The sequence below is a fragment of the Mus musculus genome, chromosome 6 (assembly GCF_000001635.26).
Source record: "Mus musculus strain C57BL/6J chromosome 6, GRCm38.p6 C57BL/6J".
NCBI lineage: Eukaryota > Metazoa > Chordata > Mammalia > Rodentia > Muridae > Mus > Mus musculus.
This window is the reverse complement of record NC_000072.6, coordinates 4,358,520-4,383,281: the sequence shown is the minus strand read 5'-3', so window position 1 is coordinate 4,383,281 and position 24,762 is coordinate 4,358,520. Positions and strand designations below refer to the sequence as shown.

Genomic DNA, 24,762 nt, shown 5'->3' with positions numbered 1-24,762 from the left:
TCTATCATGTCCGGCTTTGCTATAGACCCCAAACCAGAGGCCAGCCAGCACTGTGCTGACACCTCTGACACTGTGAGCCAACACAAGCTTTCCTTCATTATGTCGGTTCTTTGGTTATGTCATTACATCAATAATAATCTGACAACCATACCTAGTATTTTAAGCTTTAAGGTTAAGTGTTTACTGAGTTTGAGAGCTTGTTTTGAGGCTCTAGTAGGGGTGAACAGGTTACTCCTGTATCCCTGATCAGAGAGCAGTCATCTTTGATCCAGTATGCAGCTTCAAGATGGGTGCCCATGGAGTGGAGATGGGAGACAAGGACACCTACACAGCTGGCTAGATGAGACCAATCAACCCAGCTGGTCAACGGGGCGGAATGTCTCAGCAAGACTAACCTCACACCCCAAGATGAGTTTACATCTCCTGAAACTTTCTGGAAGAAGAGAGGCTTGAATAAATGGAGCTTAGTGCAAGCAGAAACTCTGATAGAGTTTGTTTTCCCCTTCCTGCCTTTTTACATCAAATTTCTGATTGAAAAATGCAGCATGTAGAAGAATTTTGCTTTAAGCAGATTCTCTTGCTGTTGATAGTCTCACGAGAATGAATCAGTTGGTTTCTGTAAACAGTTGGCTTGCTTGTATCTCTGGTTTCTGAATATTTTATACTGGATGTTTGTTTCCCTCAGCATTTTATCAGCTAGAAAGATGATAGCCTAAATCCATAGTTCACTTATTCCAAATTTATCAGGCTTAGCAGAAAGGATTTTATGTACACTAACATCACTCCTGACTCTACCTTTATTTCTTTCACTTCATCAAATTCAAATCACTTACAGGGAATGTATTTTATATTTTTGGATTGTATCTTTCCTCAGTTTTCTTAAGTATTTTTCTTGGGACTAAGTGGAATATAAATCAGTAAGAAGCATTCATAATAATGTTAGCATCGTCAAAGAAAGCCTAAACAATGACAAATCCCTCTCTCAAAACTCAGGGGCTGTGAAGTAATCATAATGTAAGTTACTTTAAGCTTCAGTTTAGAAACAATGTTCTGTTAGTTCTTGTTCCGTTGTTTCTAAAATATAGATGAATGCTAATTACCCAAGGCTGAGAAAAGAAAGAGATTCTCTATGTATTTAAAAACTTCTATACAAGAGAGTAGGGACACAATCCTCTTTACAACATGCCTAGGAACTGATGAATTTTTCATGTTGGCCATGACTGGATATGAAGATTAGGGGCCCATCCTGGTACTAATGACTAACATTCTGCACAGTCCACCGACACAGTAGTTATTAAGCTGGTAAATACTGACGAGAAGCAGTTGATAGAGAAACCTTGCCCTCATTTATTTCACCCAAACAGTGCCTCCTATGATTTTGAACACCTTCATTGGTCCATCAACTAGAAGACTAATACTTGACCTTTAGATAGACTCTGGTATCCTCATTGGTTGAGATCTCCCACAAAATAATTTTAACTATTTGGACACCATCCCTGTGTTGACCTGCACATGCAATTCAAGAAAATAGTTGTGCAAAACTAACTGCTAAATTGGAATGCATGATTGACAAAACAAAACCCTAGGTTCCTCCTACTATGAGAAGGATCGTGGGGGCACTCAGTGACTTTGAATCAAGCCTTCAACCAATCATCCAAGCAGTAAGGAGGTTGAGTTTGACTCTGTCTCTATAAGCCCAGCCATGAAACAATGACAGAAATGCCATCCCTCCTCGGCAGAGTGAGGATTTGTCTGTGACAGGGAAATTGCCAACACAGACAAAAAAATATATGTGAAGGATTCAGGAGGTAGAGAAAGCACAGCTGCTGTATAATTAAGAAGAATTATTTGCAGCAGTGGAGTCTGACTACGAATAAAGGCTGGGAAAGATTCACAGAGGGAAAGTAAGAGTCCAATTCTACCCTGCAGGCTCAGAGTTGCCAGTGTCCTGGGGGAGTCTTTGTATATGATAGCACCATAGAAGGAACATAACATTGCCATATTTCAGGCTACCCACCAACCTGTCACTTATCCAATGTGCAAAGTTTGGAATGCCACTTAATTCTGACCCTCAGCTCAGACTACCATGGGAATAAAATACTATGATCTATACTAGTAATAAGTTTGTATTCATAATTATCTTTATCTCTGTTAAATTAACAATCAATTTTAACTGCTATCTTGGTATGGCTTCAGCTTTGGGCTTATGGACATGCGGTTGTTCACAGAACACTGAACCCTTTTGATTTCTCATTTAATATTTTGCTAAGAACTTTTAGGGAAAACAGCAATTTTCTTTGAATTCACTGGATGAACACAAGATTCTGGTTTGCTGAAATGAAGAAATGCAGCTCATCGTCAATGTTCTCAGAAATGTTTGGAGGGTGAATTCGGTGCTTTTGCTTTGGGGTTCCCCGTATTTAAGCAGACAACTCAACTACAGGCCTCTGCAAACTCAGTGTCATCTGAGCAAGCTTAAGGGACAGCAAAATTTGATAGTAGCTGTTTAAGAGCAAGCCACAGATGGGGTAGCAACCTGGGCTGCTGAGATGACTCAGTAGGCAAAAGTGCTTTCCTACTTGCATTGTGAGTCTGATAACCTGAGTTCAATTCGGTGGTTGGTGGTAGAAGGATAAACCGGCTCCAGAGAGCTGTCCTGTGACCTCCACATGCTTACTTGGAACTCATGCATGCTCCCCTCTCCAAAATACACACTAATTTTTCTTTCTTTCTTTTTTAAATGTGAAGAGCCCTCATATGCCATGGCAATCACAGAGACACAGCCGAATCTGCTCTCTGAAAAACACAAACAAGCTAGGAGGCCTCTTCATCACACAGTGCATTAGGAAACAGCTGTTCAGCTTCAGATTCTAATACGAATTCTTGGGACGGATCTTGTTCTATTTGCACTTGTAAATGTTGTTTGGGCAGAAAAGCTGGATGAAATATTTCAGAAATCTTTCCGTAGGGTCCTGGTTCTGAGCTAAACTTTAGAGCCCCCGTGCTGTTTGGCTGTCTTTCTCTTCTCTAGTGCTTTCTGGCTGAATGTGAAGAGGAACACATCCCAAGAGGCTTTGAGCGAGCAGCAATGTTGCTTATAGTTGAATGCAAATGCTCTCAGATGTACCAGAGCCATTTCCATGGAGTGTCACACTAGAGAACCTTAAGGGCATGGGAGAAAGGGGCCGGAGAATGGAGAGGAAGATCTTATTCCTTTCCTTGTGCTGACACATTTCTTCTGCAAGACTTTACTGCATTTGGGAATTTTAAAATTATAATCTCTTCTGGAAGAAAAGATCAACCTGGGCTGTGCCATAGAACTTGTAAAGGTTCCAGTTTGGAGACCCTGGAATTCCATTCTGACTTTGTTGTTGTTTTATAAACTTGGCAAGAGACTGAATTACCCTTAGATATTCTCAAGTCCATACAATGGAATACTGAGCATGAAAACCCCAGTGAAGCTTGAGATTATAATATTGGAAGAACTGTTTTTTGAAGAGTCTAGCTTCCTTTCCAGTCTTTTGTATTGCACGTAAGCCTGTGCACCTCCCTTAGAGCACTCGACTATACTGCAGCCAGAGAAGAAAACAATTGGTGCTTCAACTTTGCATTATTCGATTCTTAAAAACAGCACCTTGCCTTTCACTGTGCCTTTGGTGTATCTGACGGGAAGCTGCTCCTTCATCAATGATCACTTGCGTCATTTTCCCAGACATCTTAGAGATCAATATTTAGGTAATCAATTTGATCCTGCAGGCAATCTAATTAGTCTCTGGTTGCTTTTGGCCTATCAGACTAACCTTGTCATCTGCTATGCCCCGGGATACATCCTTTCTTTACCTTTCAATTTGTTTCTAACTGTGGGTAGAAGCAACGCATATTAGCATTTCGAGAATATGCAATTGATTTTTTTTCTCTACAACCTCTCATCAAGCATTTGGCTGCTAGAAGTTTCTTTCTTTTGGCAAAGGAAGTTCTGCTCTGCTGTGTTGTCTCATTATGTGCTTGGTTGTAAACCCTTGGTACTTTGTGTAACTCTAGTTGTGTGTACTGAAGGCAACTGTCTTTGCCTCCAAATTCTCTCATTTAGTTACTTGGCTCAAGATAATAACAATGAGTACTCTGCTTTAATGGTCTTCATTGCTACATCTTTCTTCTGGGCTTGCAATTCCACATATTTCTCCTTGCATGCTCTCATGATTAATTCTATATCAGGGTATGATAAGAAAACACGGATACCCCATAAGGATAATTGAATGTAGGAAATCGGTTATACAGAAACTGGAGGATGAAAGGAAGAAAGAAAGGGTAGGAGGGAGGGAGGGAGGGAGGGAGGAAGGGAGGAAGGAAGAAAGGAAGGAAGGAAGGAAGGAAGGAAGGAAGGAAGGAAGGAAGGAAGGAAGGAAGGAAGGAAGAAAAAATATTGAAGCAACACATGGCAAATGACCACAGAATGTCATCACCACTTCAGGACTGGGGATACAAGACTTGGAGGGCGGAGTTTTGTAGATTGCTGAGAAGTATTGAATCGGTTTCATGTTGGTCCCTCAGAATATAGCTCTGTGAGGCGGGGATTCAGATAACTGGGAGGGGATTGTCCTCCTGAGATCTCATGGAGGAAGGCTTCTACTGAGCTGGGGCTTCCTTGATGGGTGGTCTGATCCCCAGGGAAGAAGGGTCGAAGTACTTTTAAGAATACCCCTCAAAGTCAGGGGGATGCCCAACATGAGTCAGAAATGACAGTGACTTCTCTTTTCTTCTCTCCATTCTCCAGTGCTTCCTATTGGAAAAACCAAACAGAATTCAGCTGGTAAAGTGGCAATACGATTTGCAGACTCCCAGCTTCTAGAAACTGAGTAAAAAGGAATGGATTTGGGATACAGAGAAATTAGCATCAGGTGTTCAAATGCTTGTTTCTAAGCCTTTTAAAAGAAACTTAAATAAAAATAGATAATTTTAGTTATATTTTAAACAAAGGCTTACATTTTCTTCATATGTCAATGTTTACTTATTGGTTCATATGTAGCTGGATAGGAAAATTACTTCAGAAATTTTTAATTATTTTATATATCCCTCCATACTTTGAGGTATTGGGAATTAAATCCAGAACCTTATATGTAATAAGTACTCCATTTAGCGAATTATATCAGCAGCCCTCTTTATATAAACATATATATATAAATTGTGTGTGTGTCCAGACAGGCTTTGAAGTTATGATTCTCCTGCCTCAGATTTCCAAATAGCTGAGATTATAGGATGATACTACTCACTCCCCTTATTTTAAAAAAATGTTATTGAAAGTTTCACTTTCTACAAAGCAATTTTTTTCTAACTTGCAATATGTGCATCCATTCAAGCCCTCTCTATGTCTCAAATGTGTTACTCATTGTCCCTGATTTCCTACAATACAGATTATCAGAGCACAACTCATCTACTAAAACTCACCTATTTTATGTACACTGTATGTGTGTATATATATATATATATGTATTACATATATATTCATGTATATAATATATTACGTATATAAAAAACAAACTCGAGCAAAGTTAAAACTTGAGTAAATTATCAACAGAGACTCATTAAAACTTTCATAGTTGGAGTAGAAATGACAAAATATAGTTGTTTGATATGTTGCTTTCTTCCTGTACGAAAAGTTATAAGCAATTTCATTAATAGCATTAACTTTCTCCTTCACGGTAGAAGAAAGCTTCTGCTACAAACACACTGGCTGTAATGGGAGGCAAGAAAGCATTTCAAGTCTTGCAATTTTTTTCTAGAGTATTCTGAATTGAGGATCATTGGGCCAGATGAAAGATGAAGAAAACAATTTCCTTATCTTGAAAATGATTTCCTAAGTGTGGCTACAGAATAAAGTACATTGATCTGGTGTCTGTGTGTCCTGTTTATAGCTCCAACTTTGCCATTGAAGTCCATTTGCAAGTAACTCTTGAGCCTGAGGCTTTGGCCACCAGGGCAGGGACCACGATCTCCAGGTTTGCAGAACAAATCATCATAGGATGTTCTTGTCTCCTCTGTAGAAGTGAGAGTTTGGAATATAAAGAGGCTACTGTGGATTTTGATTGTTTGTTTGAATCTGTTCTCTGTGGACAATGAGTAAGATGTAATTGAGTTTTGAGGTCTTTGTATCCAATAAAACCCCATAAAAACATTCTACCTCCATTTTCTTTATCAAATTAAAAAAATAGTTAAAAAATAAAGACTAACCGAAAAAACAAATCAAGAAAGATGTTGGATCAATAGTGAGTCAGACCCTGGTTCAAATTGCAATGTTGTCTCAATGACCTCTCTGAGCTACAAATTGTAGAACAAAAAACTGAGGTCACTGGTGTAATTCTTCATACCAACAATATTAACAAAATGGTAAGTAGTGGCAACTCTTGAGAGCCTTCTCTGTGCCTTTCTGGTATACTGACACTTAATACAGTCAACATTCTGACGGTTTACTCAATCTTACACTGGCATTTGACCAACTCACACACAGTAGTCCACAGAAGACTAGATTTTTGTTTGCATGTGTGTGTATGCTTGCATATGCTTTTGCAGTGGAGAAAACATGTGGTTTTTCTCCCTCTGCTGTCTTTCATCAAATGGTATGTAGGGATTTATTGATGAAACCAGTATTTATTTCCTAGTAAAATGAATTTAATTCCAAATTCCCCTCAAAATCAAGCTTAACATATACTTATCATATACAAGCTTAACATATAATGGGACAGGAACGAAATGATTGATGTCGTTGCAGGGATGACTGAAGCTGCAACATAACTTACAGGCATTGAGGAGCACAGAGTGGGTTCTCCTGTTTCCAAACCACATTTCCACAGAGCACAAAACATTGACCAAGATAGTTTACAAGTTTTATTCAAAGAAGCTAATGAGTTCAGGTATCACTAAGGATGGGGAGTTAATCTGTGGTTTTAAAGTTTGAATTAGATCTCGTGATTTAGCCAATTGAAGGGACTTGTCTGCCCCCCCCCCCAAACCTGTAGACAGACAAACAGAAGGAACCATTGCCATTTGTCCTACTCAACGGATTGTGTCATCCAGCTCATGTCTTCTCAGTGAACACCCTTCCCATGGGGACCTCAGTCGAGACAGACTCATGGTCTTAAATCAAAGTCCGCAGAATAGAAGAGGCTCAGTTTTCCAGTTTTCTCACCAGTGGGGGTGTCTTTCCTTTTTTTTTTTTTTTTTTTTTACCTGCAAGTATTCTGGAGCCCCCACCAGCTCAGCAATGCAAGCTTGACAAAACCTGTCTTCCTAGACTGTTAATTTCACAGCCGGATGAGTAGAAAGGTAATTTGTATGGGTCACTCAGATTTAAAACGCTGTCGTGTCTCCTGACTAGGTGGAATGAGAGGATTTAAAAGAATTATTTGTGTGGTCCAGAGCGACAGTCTGTGGGCTCTTCGACACAGTCCCATACCCTTTCCATTTGGTAAATGCCCACGTGGCTGCCCCATGTTGACTGTGGATTACAACCGAGATGAGAAGCAAGCCGCTGGGGGAAGATTTTGTTTTCATTTATTTTTAATTAATTGCAAACTTCCTCTTTCATTTGGCTGGCCACGCTCTGCAGATCCCAGGCACACGGGCTCTCTGCCAGTGTGGAGAGGCACTATGCAGAACTGTGAGAGGCAGCTCCTCTCTTCCTCTCTGTCCTCAGGCTACATTGAATCGCATCTTCATGCTTGGAACCAGCCTTCCAAAGTGGTTCACGGTCCTTCTGCCCTAACTTGAATGCAGAGATATATATTTGCCCTTAAGGATTTGCTTACACTCCTTGAATGAGCAGGCTCCTATTAGAAATAGAAGCTGCTAAAGAGTAGAAAAGCTTATAGACAGACAGACAAACAGAAGGCTTTGGGAAACAATCGTATCTCTCTCTCTTCTGAGTGTGATTAAACTGAAGTACAGCCACCAATACTCTTGAAGAAATGTGTGATGTGGGGATTTGGATTTTGTACCTCTACAACCCTCCGCTTCTGCATCTGTAACCCAGTTACATTGTAGGATAAGCAAAACCCCTTGCACCTGTGCCCTCTATAGCATCATTATTAGTACAATTGCCCAAGAAGGTGGATATTTAGACTACAGGTCTAAAAATCTAAGTTAAGGAAAACAAAAAGAAAAACAAAACAACAACCCCACCCCCAAAACCCTAAACTCCTTGTTCCACCAAAATGATAAGCTGGCGGAAAAATATATTAGTAACAATGATGAAGTCATTGAATATTAGAACCTAAAGGAAGAAATAAAATTATTTTCTTGCACTTCAACCAAAGAGTGATTTGGAATAGTGAATGATGCAGAAGAAATCACATTGATCCGCCAAGGGATGCTTGGGACTTAAGAACTCTCTCTCTCTCTCTCTCTCTCTCTCTCTCTCTCTCTCTCTCTCTCTCTCTCTGTGTGTGTGTGTGTGTGTGTGTGTGTGTGTGTGTGTGTGTGTGTGTTGGGGGGTGGAAGTGTCAAAAAAGTGTTTTGGGTCTAAGCATTGAGTTTGTTGAGACTGCTCTCTGACCACAGCCTCAGATATTGAGTCTAGATATTAATAGGCAATTAATCAAAATAAAGTAGAAAGAAGAGAATTTGAAGGAAATTAGTAAAGTTTGATTGAGTCAGAAAAAAGAAAGCAGAAATGTCAGTAAACACTGACACTAACACTGGCTCTTTAAGATTTTTAGTGATTCCCTTGGAAAAAGAGAAAGGACATAGGTAAGTTATATTAGGAATCAAAGGTCACAATTGAGAATGGTGTGTGTTTGCTTTTGTGTGTATGTGTGAGCACCTGTGTGTTCAGAAACTATGCCATAATACATGTTAAATTTATTTTTAAAAATGTTTGATGAAAATACAGATAGAAAGGAATTTAATCAGTAGGTAAAGTTAAAGTCTGACAATTTTTTTGTGAGGCAGCAGAAGCTAATGGTGAGTGCTGTCCTGTAATGATCCCACAGTTACTTTTTGGTATAAGATAGTCAAGACAATTGAAGGGAAGTCTCTGTAACTGATTCCTTGCAGATAATAAGAATGTACAACTAAAGTTTTCAGAACTGTGAGACCACAGAGAAAATCCTGCTGGCTAATTTCATTCACAAAATGATGCAAGATCATAGATAAAATATTAACAAAGCAGATCTAAGAATGTATTAAAATATATAGTGTGATCAAGTGGAATTCATTTTGGAAATGTTAAGATGATTAAACATTAGACAAATTTATTAATTTTATTCACCATATGAACAGATTGAAGATGAAAAACATCATTATCTTAACAGATTTAGAAAACCTACTTGATAAAATTCAGTACCCATTCAGGACAAGAAACAAAGTAACTCATAAATTCAAGTTGAAGAAGTGGAAAATTCTTTGATCTAATATAGACTATTAACTGAGGGCTTAGAGAAAATGTCATAACTAATGGGGAAATTTTAGATGCTCCTTTCAAGTCCTTTATAAGTGATATGTGAAGTTGTTACTTTTTTAAAACTACTATACCAAGAGTTTAATCAGTGCAGCAAGACAAATTATTATAAGTGAAAAAAGATCAGAAAGAAACAGAAAACAATTATTATCACTGTCAAAATGGAAAATTTAGAAAATTCATCAGCTACTAGTATAGCTACTGCTAATAGTTGACTAACATTTTTAGATCCAACAGCAACATTCAAAATCAGTAGTGTATTTTTGTATTTCTATAAAATGTAGTAAATGTAACTTAAGATAAATTTAAGAAAACATTTCAATGACTTTATTAGGACAACTGTGAAATTATAATAAAGTACCCAAAAAGGGTTTTAAATAGAGAAAGAAGATATGCAGAAATTTCAAGATTTAATTTTATTTTAACTTTAAAATTTAATTATGAATATTTCTTTTTGCTACAGGGTATTACAAGGTAGCCCTAGGTATCCAGAAGCTTGCTATGCAGACCATGTTGGCCTCAACCTTACAAAGATCTGTCCGCATCTTCCTCCTGAGTGGTGGGATTAAAGGAGTGCATCGCCATGCCTAGCAAAGGCCTAGTTTGTAAAGAGCAAAAATTCTGTCATTAGTTCATAAGAAAATTCTGTTTACAGAACCCTGTAAGTTAACCCAAAGTGTCACACAAAATCAAAATAGGCTGAGAATTTTATAAATTGTTTTTATGGAAAGAAATAGACAATGGAGTATAGAAAAAGAGTAGCCAAAAGAAGGAAGGCTACTTGCCCCAAGAAGGATAAACTAACAAAGTTAAGCGGAACTATTACCATGGGGGGAGAAAGAGATAATGGGGAAGAATTCAGGTCTGGAGACAGAGTGTTCACTATGTGGGAAGTTTATAGTGATCTTATAAATCCATGAGGAAAACTGGAGTGGCGAGCAAACAGTGCTATAAGACATGGCTATACATAAAGAAAAGAGCATCAGATACCCACTTCCTACTATAGATAAGAACTCATGCAGATGGATTAAATGACAAATGTGAACAAATTAATCAAATAGTTTTCAGTAAAGAAGGTGCAATGGCATTATATATATTTATGTAGAGATTCCTTAAGCTGAATATAAGAAGTACAAAAACCCAAGTGCTAGGCATGAGAAGTCTTTGTTCAAAAGGCTAGTCATGGTCTTCCAAGAGACTTCTCAGATAATATAGACCATGATATAGCCCTGGTTTCCTATAAGGGTGGAAGGTCAGCCCCTATTGTTCAAGATTTGCTCAAGAAAATGCACACTTTAGACACAGGACTCAGATAATTCCAACTAGCTCTAACCCAGACATTTGCTTCATAATATCTAGCTGCCACACTGCCATAAGACACCATGCACACTGCCAAGGGAGAGAAGTAATTAGTAATCCTATCCAGATGTGATGCCTATGAACCACAATAATGGCCAGTGTGGCAAGCTATCCATCTGTGAAAGAGCAATAAGTAGCACTCACATAGTGGTGGAAAACACCATCTGTTTAATTGGATGTAAAGTCTACTCAACAGGAGGAAAATCTTGCTTGGTACTGCAAACCCATCTAACTTCCCAGAGCTAGTGAGGTCATGGACCTTAGAAAATAATCAACTACTGTTCTTTTGCTAGACCAACAGAATTTCTAACTATATTCTAAAACTTATCCTTATACCCACAGTCAAGTATATTTCTCACTCCTCACCAAAAAAGCTTATCTTTAGAGCAAATAGAGACCATTACAGAAAACCACAACTAGACACAATGCAGAGATCAGTGGATTATGGTGGCTCTGACCCCAGTGAATAAATCATTATAGCATCTCTTGCATATATGGCTCAGGGAACATTTATGCAGAGGATGCAGAAAGATTGTGAGACTAAAGGACCAAGAAGTCTCCAGTGAAACAGTGACTCCTAGAAATGGCTGCAAAACCAGTGCCAGAATAATGGCAATAGCAACAGACATGCTAATGTGGAAGGGCAAAATTTCACATAGAATTAAAAAGAACACACCAAATAATAGCATACCATTTTATTGACACATTGATATATGCTAAAATGGCATAGGTTTAAAGCAAGGTATACTTGATTTTGACAAGGGTACTTGTCAGGATAGGGGAGGGGTGGGAAGGCATGCTGCCTATGGAACCTTACCCAGATCTGGGTATTTCATTCCTTTCTAATTTTAAATAATCAAGTTGTATATTGAGCAGATTTGATGAAATAATATGTTTGAATACGGTGGCTATGTAATGGCTATATTTTTGTGCTTTTCTATTTGTTTGAAACATGTCATAATAGAAGTAAAAATTTGAAAGAACAAATAACCAAACATCCTCATCTATTTGAGGTAAACTTAGAGCATGGCTTTTCTAGGTTTTCCTGGCTGCCTACTTCCTCTACCATTTTCCAACTTTGAGAATTACTGAAAAGCCAAGGATAAAATTGTTACCTGCAATTATATTTCACATTATTACTTGTAGTTTATGTCATACAAATAATAGACTTTTAATTTCCCTAGTTTGAGATGCACATAGTTTAGCACTGTTATTTTTCTTTCAAGCCAAAGATATTATTTATAGACGTTGAGAAATATTCTCTCCAATCTCATCTACTCCATCTGACTGGAAATACCAGATAGAAGAAGGAGAAGAAGGAAGAGCAGGAGGAGGAGGAGAGGGGAAAGAGGAAGGAGGGGGAAGAGAAGGAGGAGAGAGAAGGAAGAGAAGGAGGAGGACAACAACAACAGAAGAGAATTAGTTTGAAACTATATTTTTCTGGAAAGTTCATTTTCAGAGTATCTGTGAGATACGGAACAAGTGCTTGACTTGGAGTCAGGAGTTCTGGCTTCTCTTTTGCTGTGCCTCTTCTCTGACATCTTATGTGCTCCTGGTTCTTAATCTTTAAAATGAGAGCATCGACTTATCTCTAAACCCTTTCCAGCTCTAAAGCCTTGTAATTTTATGAAGTGTGAGAGTGAAATCAGTCAAAAATGAAATATTAACTGAAAGACACGAACCGAGGAGCCAAACCTGTGAGTCTAACTCACAGGATCTCCTCCTCCATCATAGCTAGAGAGTCACTGTTTTGGATTAAGGTGATGAAATAAAAATTTTGAAAACTAATATTTAAAGTTTTTTCCCTCTAATGCTTTAGTTAAAAAAGAAAAAAAAACCTTAATGCGAAGATTAGATATCAAGTTCCATGAAAGATTCTTAGAAATGGGGACAGGTGGCTTTGACCTGAAGGTGAAATGAGAAGGTCCTGGAAGGGAAAAATTACCACCTTACAAGGAGTCCTTGCTGGTTAGAAGGATGCAGAGTGCACAGTGTGTTTTGGGTATATGGGTTGTAAATAAGAATGAAGAAAGCAAGGATAAACTGATGAAGGTAGAACAGAACCAATTGCAAGCATTTCCAGCTAGTGGGAATAGCTCCCCAAGATATATTGCAAAGCCTAGCCACCCAAAAGCCTTTTCTGACAGAGAGAATTCACATTCTCTCTCTCTCTCTCCCTTCTTTTCCCTCTCCCTTCATCCCCCTCTCTTCCTTTCTTTCTTTCTTTCTTTTTTTCCTTCTAACAAGCTATAGAGAGGATTTTCCCACATATAATATTTCATTGCTTCAAGAATTGTCTGGAAAAAACAAAATGAGAGGAGCAGGACCTGTGGTCTCACTAAGTCTGCTGCAGCCCACGAAACCAAGTTTCAGATCAAAGGCCAGCTGTGGGTATCTACCTGAAGCCGTTGGGGTCCATCTTTATTTCGTGATGAATGGCCACTGCTTCAGTAAATATGTCAGGAGACCTCCTGATATTTGGCAAGGGGAAACTGGAATTCCCACTCTCCATTCAATCCATAGACAATGACAGGCGCACCCTCCTAGTTTTCTGGGCATGGCATCGCCCCTCTTTTCCCATGCTGTGCTCTTGCCATGTGGACTATTGTAATTATCAATCATCTCTACCTCTTTTACTGGGGAGAAGAAGTTTGAACTGGTTTCTGTGTCTAGCTAGTGTTCTTGATCTTCTTCTAACAGCAGTTGGTATATCAAAAGAGCATCACATCTGGTTATATTACTTTGCAGATTAAAATCTTTGATGGATCTTGTGGTCTTCATAATTCAAATTCCTTAATTCCATCTTCTTGGTTGCTTTAGGTTTGATCATAGTGAGATTTATTTATTTATTTTTTCTTTTTGATGCTTTACCTTGCCAAAGTATTCTTCGCTTTGGAGCGCTAACAGAACCATTCAGTCTGCCAGCTGCGATCCTCCCTTGGTGGCTGCCCCCTCTACTTCCTGTCTACTCTGGACCTGCTGATTCTCCCTTGACCCTCACTTAGCAGATTAAATGTTACTTCTCCTACAATACACCTGACCATTAATTTCTGTAGCATTTAGTGCTGCCCACAGTGTGGGAGGAAAAACCTGCCTGTTTTATTCAACTTCGCCATCAAGCTCAGAGCACATTCTTAATAGACATTTGCTGAAAGAATAAGAGTTAATTAGGAACCATTTAATCCTTGGGCACTAAACAGACAAAGTTAGTTTCCTTAATCAGATCAAAACTGGGCCTCCTGCCCACACCATATTAACATCTGACTCACAGCAGATGCTAACATTATAACAAGGTATCAACTAGAGGATAGTGGATATAATCCATCAAGTTTTTAGACATCAAGGAAGAGCAAAAGCAGAATTTACCTTGCTTGCCATGTGTCAAATACTTTTTCTCTCAAACTACTTAGATTGTGTGTTTGGGGCTTTCCTTATTAAGACTTTGCTTTTTAGTTGTTGTTGTTGTTGTTGTTGTTGTTGTTGTTATTGTTATTATTATTATCATCATCATTACTATTATTATTATTGTCGTGGTTGTGATATTTTTGTGGGCCACTGAGATGTTTCAGCAGGTAAAGGTACTTTCTGCAAACCTGAAGACCTACACATGGTCTCCAGAAACCACGTGGTGGATGGAGAGAACTGACTCCCACATTCTCTCTTCTGCAGTACTCGTGCTTGTGTGTTAAACAAGTGAGAATAGAACCGAGAGACCTCACTACATCTCTCCACTTATTACCAAATAATCTACATGGCTATCCACGATTCAGGGAATCCAAACTTAAATTCATCACTTAAAGATACCCATGTCATAAAGTTTAATTAATTAATTAATTAATTAATTACTTGCAGTGTTGCAGACTAACCCCAGGGCATTGACTATGAAAGACAAGTGTCTAGCATTGATCTTTTCCCCCAGGATCATATGGTATTCATTTGTTCTGTTAATTTGCTTTTATTATAGAGGTAGGGCTCATGGCTATTTCTCTCCCGACATTTAAGGAAGTATATGCTTACCAAGTGTAGATCAAGGAACTTTTGGAATTGGATGTAAATCAACCCCCCTCTCTTCCTCTCATCTATCTACCTATCAGCTATCATCTATTTGCATATATACCTACCTACATATCTAGCCCTCAATAGATCACCCCAAGTGTTATTCGACGCGTTCTCACGACCGGCCAGGAAGAACACCACAGACCAGAATCTTCTGCGGCAAAGCTTTATTCTTACATCTTCAGGAAAAGAGAGCAAGAAGCAAGAGAGAGAAGCAAGAGAGCGAAAAAGCAAGAGAGAGAGAAAAGCAAGAGAGAGAGAGAACGAAACCCCGTCCCTCTTAAGGAGCATTCTCCTTCGCCTCGGACGTGTCACTCCCTGATTGGCTGCAGCCCATCGGCCGAGTTGACGTCACGGGGAAGGCAGAGCACAAGTAGTCATAAGATACCCTTGGCACATGCGCAGATTATTTGTTTACCACTTAGAACACAGGATGTCAGCGCCATCTTGTAACGGCGAATGTGGGGGCGGCTCCCAACATCTCCCCCTTTTTCTTTTAATAAGAGCAAATAGGCCACCCATATTAATGAGAGTGGAGATAGAGGTCAAATCCCCAGTGTGTAGGTAAAGGAGCCATGTACAGGATTAGCTCTTAGGCTTACAGGCTTTTACCCAGAGCAACCCTGACCTGCTCCCGTGTCGTTTTGCCTGGGGGAAGGGAACTAGGACACTGAACCTTCAAGAAAGATGACATGTCTCCCTAGAATAGGCTCATATATGCCGCAGAGCCTTTCCATTGCAGTGCTTAGCCTTGCAACTCTCTCGGGCTGCTGAAGCACACTCACTCTATCTCGTGCAATGAGACTAGCCTCGTGAGATATAAGAGCTGAGTGGCCAGCGACCTATTGCCTAAGCATAGATATATCAGGGGAAGCTCCATGTTCTAGTCCTGCAAGCGCCTGGGCAATAACCACCTTGTCTCTCCTAGTTTAGGCCTTAAGCTTACAGACCAATCAAAGAAGCAACACTAATCCACAGCAAAGTGTATCTCCAAATAATATTAATCCCACCCATTTTTTAAAGAAAGAAAATGCTGAGGAGATCCAATTGGGTAATCCTTTGGTCAGGGACAGGTCCAAGCGCGTGGAGTTGACCTGAATGATGGCAAGCCTCGAAGGGTCTGTTCAAATTCAGCCATCCAATTCTGTAACATATACTGAAAAAGACTTTTTGACAAATTAGCTGCCCTAGTAAATTTAACATACTGAATGGAAATAACACACAATCCCGGAAACTATTGTTCACATCCCTGCTGAGTTATTTGTCATAATACATCTAGTTGTTTCTGGACAAGATCTATGAGTTGATTAACCAGCATGAGACCTCTCTGTATCTTGACATTAGCTGAGGCCTGTTCATCTATGACTGTAGTCACTGAGGCTGACAAAGTGTTAATGGTGTCAATCATCTGGACCTGTCCAGACAGAGCCAAGGCTGTCTGAATCAAGGCTAAACCCAGTTCCTAGTTAGTGGTAAAAAAAAAAGCAGGAGAATACTTGAGCATTATACATCACCGTCATTGGGAGTGGAAATGTCGACATTATCCCCCAACGCTGCTCTCTCTTTATTATTGACGCCCTGGACATCACCAAGACGAGGGACATTAGTATTCCCTTGGTCAGTCTGGATTTTTCGGGTGAGTCTTTCTGGTAACCAAAATGGGTTGTCTTCATTCTGTGGGAAAACACAGACAGCTCCCCTGGATCTTATCAAGATAGGATCCGGGCCATACCATTTATTATCAAGGACATTTTTCCATTTAACCATCTCATTGGGCCTATCTGGCTCTGAACAATGACGTTCAGCCGCAGTATGGCCATGAGCATCAATATTTAAAAAATTGAGTGTAAAGAGTGCCAAAGACACCGACACTCTTGGTGCTCGGGGTACAGTCTCCTCAAAAGTTCCCCTCTTCTGTTTTATAAGACAGGCTTTGAGGGTGCGATGCGCACGCTCAACAATACCCTGTCCTTGAGGGTTGTATGGAAGTCCAGTCAGGTGGGTTACGTCCATCTGACGGCAGAACTGTTGGAATTTTTGAGACGTATAAGCTGGTCCATTATCAGTCTTAAGGAGTCTGGGTTTCCCCCAAGCACTCCATGCCTCAAGACAATGTTGAATCACATGTGAGGCTTTTTCTCCGGTTAACGGAGAAGCAAACATGATGCCAGAACATGTGTCAATAGACACATGGAGATATTGAAGTTTTCCAAAGGAAGAAACATGTGTAACATCCATTTGCCAGACCTGTAGAGGTCGAATACCGCGTGGGTTAATTCCCACATGAGGAACTGGCAAGAACTCACAGCAGCTTTGACATTGAGTAACAATGTCACGGGCTTCTTTTCTTGTCAAGGAGAAACGACTGCGTAATGTTTCAGCCGTCACATGAAAATTGTTATGAAAATTTCTTGCAGCCTCTACCGGGGATGATAGGGCAACAGCCACCACTTTAGTGGCCTTATCTGCCAAATCATTTCCCAGAGCCATGGGGCCAGGTAGGCCTGAATGGGCTCTAACATGAGTAATATAAACAGGAGATCTTCTAGATAACAAAACTAATTGTATCTGCTGAAAAATATTGGCAACTCTACTGGAAGGCTTAATCACTCCAGCCACTTCTAAAAGATTTACTGCATTAACCACATAATAGGAATCTGACACAATATTAAGGGGTTTTAAAAAGGTTTTTAAAACTTCTAAGACCACTAAACATTCTACCACTTGAGGTGAATTTTCATTATATTGTTTGGATACCACTTTACCATTAGCCACATAGGCACCTATGCCAGTTTTTGATCCATCAGTATATACCACAATCCCATTTTTAAGTGGGTTTCTTACTGTTATTTGTGGAAACACAACAGATTGATTTTGGGCAAACTGTAAGATTGGATGTTTTGGATAATGGTTATCTATTTTTCCTGAAAAGGAGGTAACTAAAACTGCCCAATCATTAGATGCGGCTGCCAAGGTTTGAACCTGTGCAGCGGTATAAGGTACAATTAAAAGATATGGACTTTGCCCAAAGTGGGTGATTGCTGCTTTTAGGCCTTTAAGGGCAAGCTGTGCAATTGCATCAGGATACCAATCTATTATTTTAGCTGGGGATACGTTTGGATGGATCCACAACAATGGCCCATTTTGCCACAAAACTGCAGTTGGCAATTGTGCTGTCTTAAAGACACACAAACTGAAAGGCTGCGAATCCTCAATACGTTGTAATTGTGCATTCTGTAAGGCCTTTTCTACCTTTTGTAAGGCCTGGTTAGCAGCTAGAGTAAGAGTCCTAGGGGAGGAGATATGAGGATCTCCTTCTAAAATACTAAACAAAGGCCTTAACTCAGCGGAAGGAATCTTTAAAAAAGGTCTGAGCCAATTAATATCTCCCAACAGCTTTTGAAAATCATTTAAGGTATGGAGGTGATCTCTTCTTATCTCTACCTTTTGGGGCACAATCTTATCTGGGGACACCACAGAGCCCAAGAATTGTCCTGTATCAGAAATTTGGACCTTTTCTGTGGCTATCTGTAGACCCCACTGACTTAAAGTTTTAAGTAGAAAAGGATATGCCTTTTGTAGCATGGTAAGGTCTTTATGGCACAGGAGGATGTCATCCATGTAAAGGAGCAAAATTAAAGAGGGGAATTGTTTCCTCACTGGCAAAAGAGCTTCTTGTACATAAAGTTGGCACATTGTAGGACTATTGGACATTCCCTGTGGTAAGACCTTCCATTGATACCTCTTATCAGGTTCAGCAGAATAAGCTCCCTGACCCGTTAGCAAGTCAAAAGTCCAATCTCTCTGCTCTGGAGTTAAAGCAGCAGCGTTTGCTCGGGCCTGCGCCTGTGCCGCCTCCTGCCACAGAGCTCGCCATTCCACATATTTGGCCATACTAGGGAGAGCGGCTTTTGCAATCATTTGCCAGTCGGCAGGAGTTAGTGCCATGCTGGCAAGCCTGTCTAACTGCACCAAGGTAAAATTAGCATTGATTCCATATTTAATCTGCACATATTCTACCGGAGCGTGGACACGCCCACCCTCGGCTCCTTCAAAGACTGGAAATGCCTGTTGTATTTTCCTTTGTTCCTCTCGGGGAATGAATGAGTCTGCGCACTGCCTTTCTGCGCACTGCCTCTCTGCGCATTGCTGACGCACTACGGGCTGACGCACTACGCAGGGCGGGGACTCCGCATAGGGCGGGAGTGCACCTGGTAGCCGATTGCCCTGAGGCCAATTAGCAAACTGGCCTTCGCCAGCCGCTTTTGGCTTTTTTCTTGACCGATTAGCTGGCTGGTAATGGGCTGCTTCTTCCTCCCAGTCTGTTTCCTCAGAGGAGGATTCTTCACTTGCTTCAGAGCTACTAAGAGCTGGCTTCCTGAGCTCATCTAGTGACGAGTATCTCCTAGAGACCTCCGCTAATCGATCTTTTTTCTTCTCCCTTTTTCCTCTTTTTCTTCTAATCTCTCTCCAGGTATTCCTACCTGACCTTAACTTTTCCTCGGGTTCAAGACCCTTGGAAAGGCCTGTATACTTACCGTTTCTCCTTGCTCCTACTCTCTCTCCCCGCTTTACTTCTGATAGACTGTCCTGAATTTCCTCTAGAATTTTCAGCCCTATCTTAAGCACTATATAACATGTGAAAAGGAACAGAAGGGCTTCTAACACTAGAAAAAATTTAAGGCCAAACATAACTTGTAAAGCCATTTTCCACTTTACTTCTGATAGACTGTCTTGAATTTCCTTAGAAAGTTCAAGATCAGACTTACCTCGTTCCCCAGCTGAAAAGTTCTGAATTCATACAGTTGAATCCTTCTTAACAGTCTGCTTTACGGGAACCTTTATCACCGTCGTTCCCCAGCTGATGAGTTCTGAATTCGGCAGTTGAATCCTTCTCAACAGTCTGTGTTACGGGAACCTTTATAAACGTGATCCGCAGTTCTGGTTCTGAAATGAAGTATCCCTCCTGCGCCAGTCCGGAGTTTTTTCTCGTCCCGGATTTCGGCACCAATTGTTATTCGACGCGTTCTCACGACCGGCCAGGAAGAACACCACAGACCAGAATCTTCTGCGGCAAAGCTTTATTCTTACATCTTCAGGAAAAGAGAGCAAGAAGCAAGAGAGAGAAGCAAGAGAGCGAAAAAGCAAGAGAGAGAGAAAAGCAAGAGAGAGAGAGAACGAAACCCCGTCCCTCTTAAGGAGCATTCTCCTTCGCCTCGGACGTGTCACTCCCTGATTGGCTGCAGCCCATCGGCCGAGTTGACGTCACGGGGAAGGCAGAGCACAAGTAGTCATAAGATACCCTTGGCACATGCGCAGATTATTTGTTTACCACTTAGAACACAGGATGTCAGCGCCATCTTGTAACGGCGAATGTGGGGGCGGCTCCCAACACCCAAGGTCTTGCACATGCTATATCCTATTTTCTCTCTCCCCCATCTCTTATTTTGTTATTGAGATAGGATCTCATAAAGACTCCCAGACTGGCCCTGAATTCCCAAGCAAAGCTTGAATTTGCAATTCTCCTGTCTCAGCCTCTGAGAAGGTGGAGTTGTAAACCTTTGCTGTCAGAATTGCAAAGCACAAATAGGTCTGTGACAACAAGTAGAATTATGCTAGTATTTACAGTCATATTTCATTGGTTAGTTGTGTTCCATCTTCAGAAAAATTATACCTCACACCATCCTTTCTATCCATCCAAATGTCAACCCAAGTACTCCTAGCATCACTAGGGTACAGTCTTACATGTGTGAAATAGTCATGCCCTTCTTTTCACAGATTATGGCATCTGATGTATCTTCTTCCTAGCAAGGACATCTGTCACTGCCACCTTGAACCTCACCTGTATTGAGGATCCAGAGTCTTGCCTCTCTATTTGCACTGTCAGTGTGCCTCTAAAGTCCTCTGAGCTACAAGTATGGCATACTCTACACAGGATATCAGATTCAGAAAGCGAACTAGGAAGAGTGAGTCATAGCTTCTCCCAATGCCAAGCTGACCATGTAATGAATACTTGTGGTTGTTTGAAAGATCAGTGGATCAGTTCCATCAGCACCTGTCTCTGCCCAAAATGTGACTTGGCAAGATTATAACATTTTATCGGATTAGCTCAAGGATCAGTAAGTTTGAAAATTTACTTAGAAGATTAAATAATCTTTTATTGTGACTGCTCTTACCTCCCTGCCCAAATCTCCTCTAATAGAATTTCTGCTGCAGCTAGTGAAAGTCAAGAGGAAGATTATACTTTTGAGAGTTTTCGAAAGGTTTGAGCATCAGAAGTTTACTTCATTCATGAATATCCAGGATCTATAAACAAACTCAAGGCTGAGAACTTTGCCTAAACTAGAAAGCAGTACCTTTTCTTTCTTGCTATGCTTGCCCCAGTAGAGCCTGATACACCCCAGACCCACAGGGACACCTTCACAGGTACAGAGGTAGCCTTCACCCTACCTAGTGTGTTACATGGGTGCTGAGGACCAACCTTTACTCAATTTTATTTTCTCAAAGGTGGCCTTGGTTATGTAGAATCAGAATACTTCAATAATCTTGACTCTTTAAGCTGGATTTCATCATGCTCTTGACCAACATATCACAGTATTTGGGGAGGGTACATTGCACAGATTAGAGTGGGTCACTGACCCCAGAATTGTGTTCTTTCCTAGGTGGCCAGGGTTGCTCTTCCAGGGTACAATTTATAGAGGTAACACTTTATAGATCTTGAAAAATTTCAGAGCTGGTTCCTTTCTCCAGCTTTCATCTTTAACAAACACAAGAGTACTTATAAAGAGACATTCTCCTGCAAAGTGCACTCTGCTGATTACTGGCAGGTCCAGGGACACTGACCGAATAGATAGTCAGAATCAGCCTGGATGATTCCCTTAATCACCTTAATCATAGAATCGACCTGCCCTAATGGCCTCAACAAGGAGAGTGGCAGCACAGCCACTCTACACTGTGAACCCGTCCTCAGGACATATTCTGATGCATGTAATGAAGAGCTTGAGGCTTGTATTAGGGACAAGATAATTTCAAGGCTCTGTCAACTGTTCACTATTCCTTTATCAGTAATGAGGAGTTCTCTGAGACTGTCTTCTTTAGGACCCGTGTCACATCCTGGAGCAGTGCTGTGCCTTAGGCGAGTGAGATGATGCTTAGCCATCATCAGAGTACTCCCTTTTCTTCTCCATGTCTGCGTTGTGAAGCCCTGTCCACCCACACCTATTTGGAAACTGATGGGCGCTCTCTATCTTCAGCCCTTAGAATGGGAACCACTGCTTCAATTTCTTGCATTGTGAGCTTCTAAGTGAATTCACCAAATAGACACCCAGTTTACCAGGACCAGAATACACGATTATACAGGTATAGGGCCACATTTCTTGTTAGTATTATTTTTCAAGTGATACATTAGTATACAAGGAATAAAAGAAGCAAAGTCACACTTATAAGTAAGTCCTTAGGATTTTCACGTTTTCTCATTTTTAAAAAGATTTTTATCATATTGCATTAGGCCACAAAGAACTGTTTATTCTCCCCCATGACTGCTTTTGATAAAAGTCATCACAGAAAAAGCATGTAAGATGGCTCAGTGAGCAAAGAGACTTGTCTCCAAGCCTGATGCCCTCAAATCCATATGGAGGAAGAAAAGAACCCCTCATGAAAGTTGTCTTCTGACCTCTGCCTGTATACCACTGCATGCATGTTCTCTCCCTCCAATGAATAAATAAGTGTAGGAAATGTTTTTCTTCTTTAAAAACATTAGTGTGTGTGTGTGTGTGTGTGTGTGTGTGTGTTGGGTGTCCACAAGCCAAGGCATGGATATTGAAGTCAGAGGACAACTTGCTAGAATCAGTTTTCACTTATGTGGGTTCTGAGAAACAAAGTCAAGTCAACAGATTTGACAGCAAACATCTTTACCTCCTGAACCATCATGGTGGTTTTCTCAAAATGTTTTTTTTTTTTTTTTTAATGTCATCATGAGAACAATAGACTCATACCACATTGCTCAAGTCATTAGTTTTTTTTTTCCCTTTGGTCTCACTCACATTAAAAGTTTACAGTAAATGACCAGTCTACTGAAATAAAACATTATATTAATATAAATTAACATCTTATTAAAAATATTCAGATGGACATTTAAAGAATAGCACAAACTTTTTTTATAGTCTAATTTAGTAAACTTAGCAGAAAAAATAGCTTTCTATAATGACCAAGGGCTAATTGTGGGGTCTGGAGGAAGAAATGAGGCTAGAGGCTGGCTGACATCTGTTCTTTCTGTGAACTCAGGGTATATAGTTAAAGCTTTGCTTTTGTCCTCACCTAGTTTTCATGACTGCAAGATGGGTAATAGCTGTATACCTTATAAAACATTCTGTAAAGTACAATTAATAAAAATGTAAGAGAATTAGTTTCAGATCCAAGCCAGTGAGTGACAGTAATAGACAGCAAGAGTCTCATGGTGCTCTTTAAACCTCTAGGACTTCTGTTTTCAAAACTAATTCTGTGTTTAAAATGTTATAGTCTTTTGGGGGGGGGCAGAGGTTAAATTCTTGCTATTTTCTAAGGCTGGCTCAACATGAAGGATCCCGATTTTGGAAAGGAAAAAGATGAGACACACAGAATGAGAGAGGGAGCGCCTTGGCATGAAGGGGATCCCCAGGCCCCTAGGCAGCCGCTGCTCTCTCGCCAAACCAATCAAATATAGAAACCAATAAAAGAAGCCCCCAAATGGAACAAAAATGGAGGAAAAAATATTTTCACATGAAGTTCATATCCATTTGCTTCATTTGCCTGCTGCTGTCCCTGCTGGGTGGGAGGTGGCTGTGGACCACCAGGGCCTGGGGTCTGTCCATAGTAGCAGCCTGCTGTCTGCAATACTCAGCCCAGGCAGCACTGTAATCAGGCTGGGAGCCAGGGGGGTGCTCCAGGACCCCCACCAGTGGCCACTTGTGCTTGCTTCTTGTAGTACTCCTCCCAGGCCTTGGTGTAGTCCTGGTGTGGGGGTGCCACAGGCTGCTGGAGCTGCTGGCCAATTTTTTTGTAATGCTCTTCCCAAGCCTTGGTGTAGTCTGATTGGCCAGTGGGTAGAGGCTGGGGGAGCTCCCCCTGTGCAGGTGGGGCTGCAGGGGCTGGGGCAGGGCCTGGCACAGGGCCTGGGGGTTGCTAGTAGTAGTGAGAGTAGTAGGCAGCCCAGGCAGCGTTAGGATTTGTAGCCACTGCAGCAGCTTTCTTTGGGTTGTGAGGGGCAGGTGGTTGCCACTGGGGGTAGGTATTGCCCCAGCCCTGAGGCGGGTACTGGTGAGGAGGAGGACCACCAGCATGTGGGGGCGCCCCTGGAGGCCCCTGGTTGAAGGGTCCAGGGTTGAAAGGCCCCATGGGTCCAGCAGGGCCTGGTCAAATTAAATCACAAAGAGCAGAACAAAACCTATAAAATGATATATGTATAGAAATATATAAATCTCTATTCCCCCAAACCCCGAGCCCACCCTCTGAGGGAAGCGGTTCACTATCTACCTACTGTATGGGGCCCTATTCTTGTTTTTAAATAAACTTTTTAAAAGGAAAGAAACAGTCACTATTGCTATCTCTTTTTTTCTTTTTTCTTTTTCTTTCTTTTCTTTTTTTTTTTTTTTTTTTTAGTTAGAGTTGGAACATTCCTTGGACCAGGTGTGGGTGTCATAGGTTCCTCCTGCCCTGCCCATCTCTCTCTGTCTCTCTCTTTCTCCCTGCCCCCGCTCTTCCCTGGCTCCTCCTTATACTCACCCCAACCCCAGGACTGGTCTGGTACGTTGTCATCTGTTGAAGATGAGATAAATTGAGAAAAAAATGAGAACAAAACAAAAAAATTGTATGGCAGTTTTTACTTTTTATCGCTCATTTTTAACTTCACAAATAAATGG

At 40.7% G+C, this 24,762-nt stretch overlaps 1 long non-coding RNA gene and 1 pseudogene across 1 annotated transcript in view; one reads left to right on the top strand and one right to left on the bottom strand.

Moving 5' to 3' along the window:
• Gm46948 overlaps positions 1-3,102 on the top strand; it is an 85,098-nt gene extending 81,996 nt beyond the window's left edge. The window contains exon 5 of the long non-coding RNA XR_003956393.1: positions 2,749-3,102. This is a non-coding gene — a long non-coding RNA (predicted gene, 46948). The remainder of the gene's footprint in view (positions 1-2,748) is intronic.
• Positions 23,390-24,258, bottom strand: Gm8602 (predicted gene 8602; annotated as a pseudogene).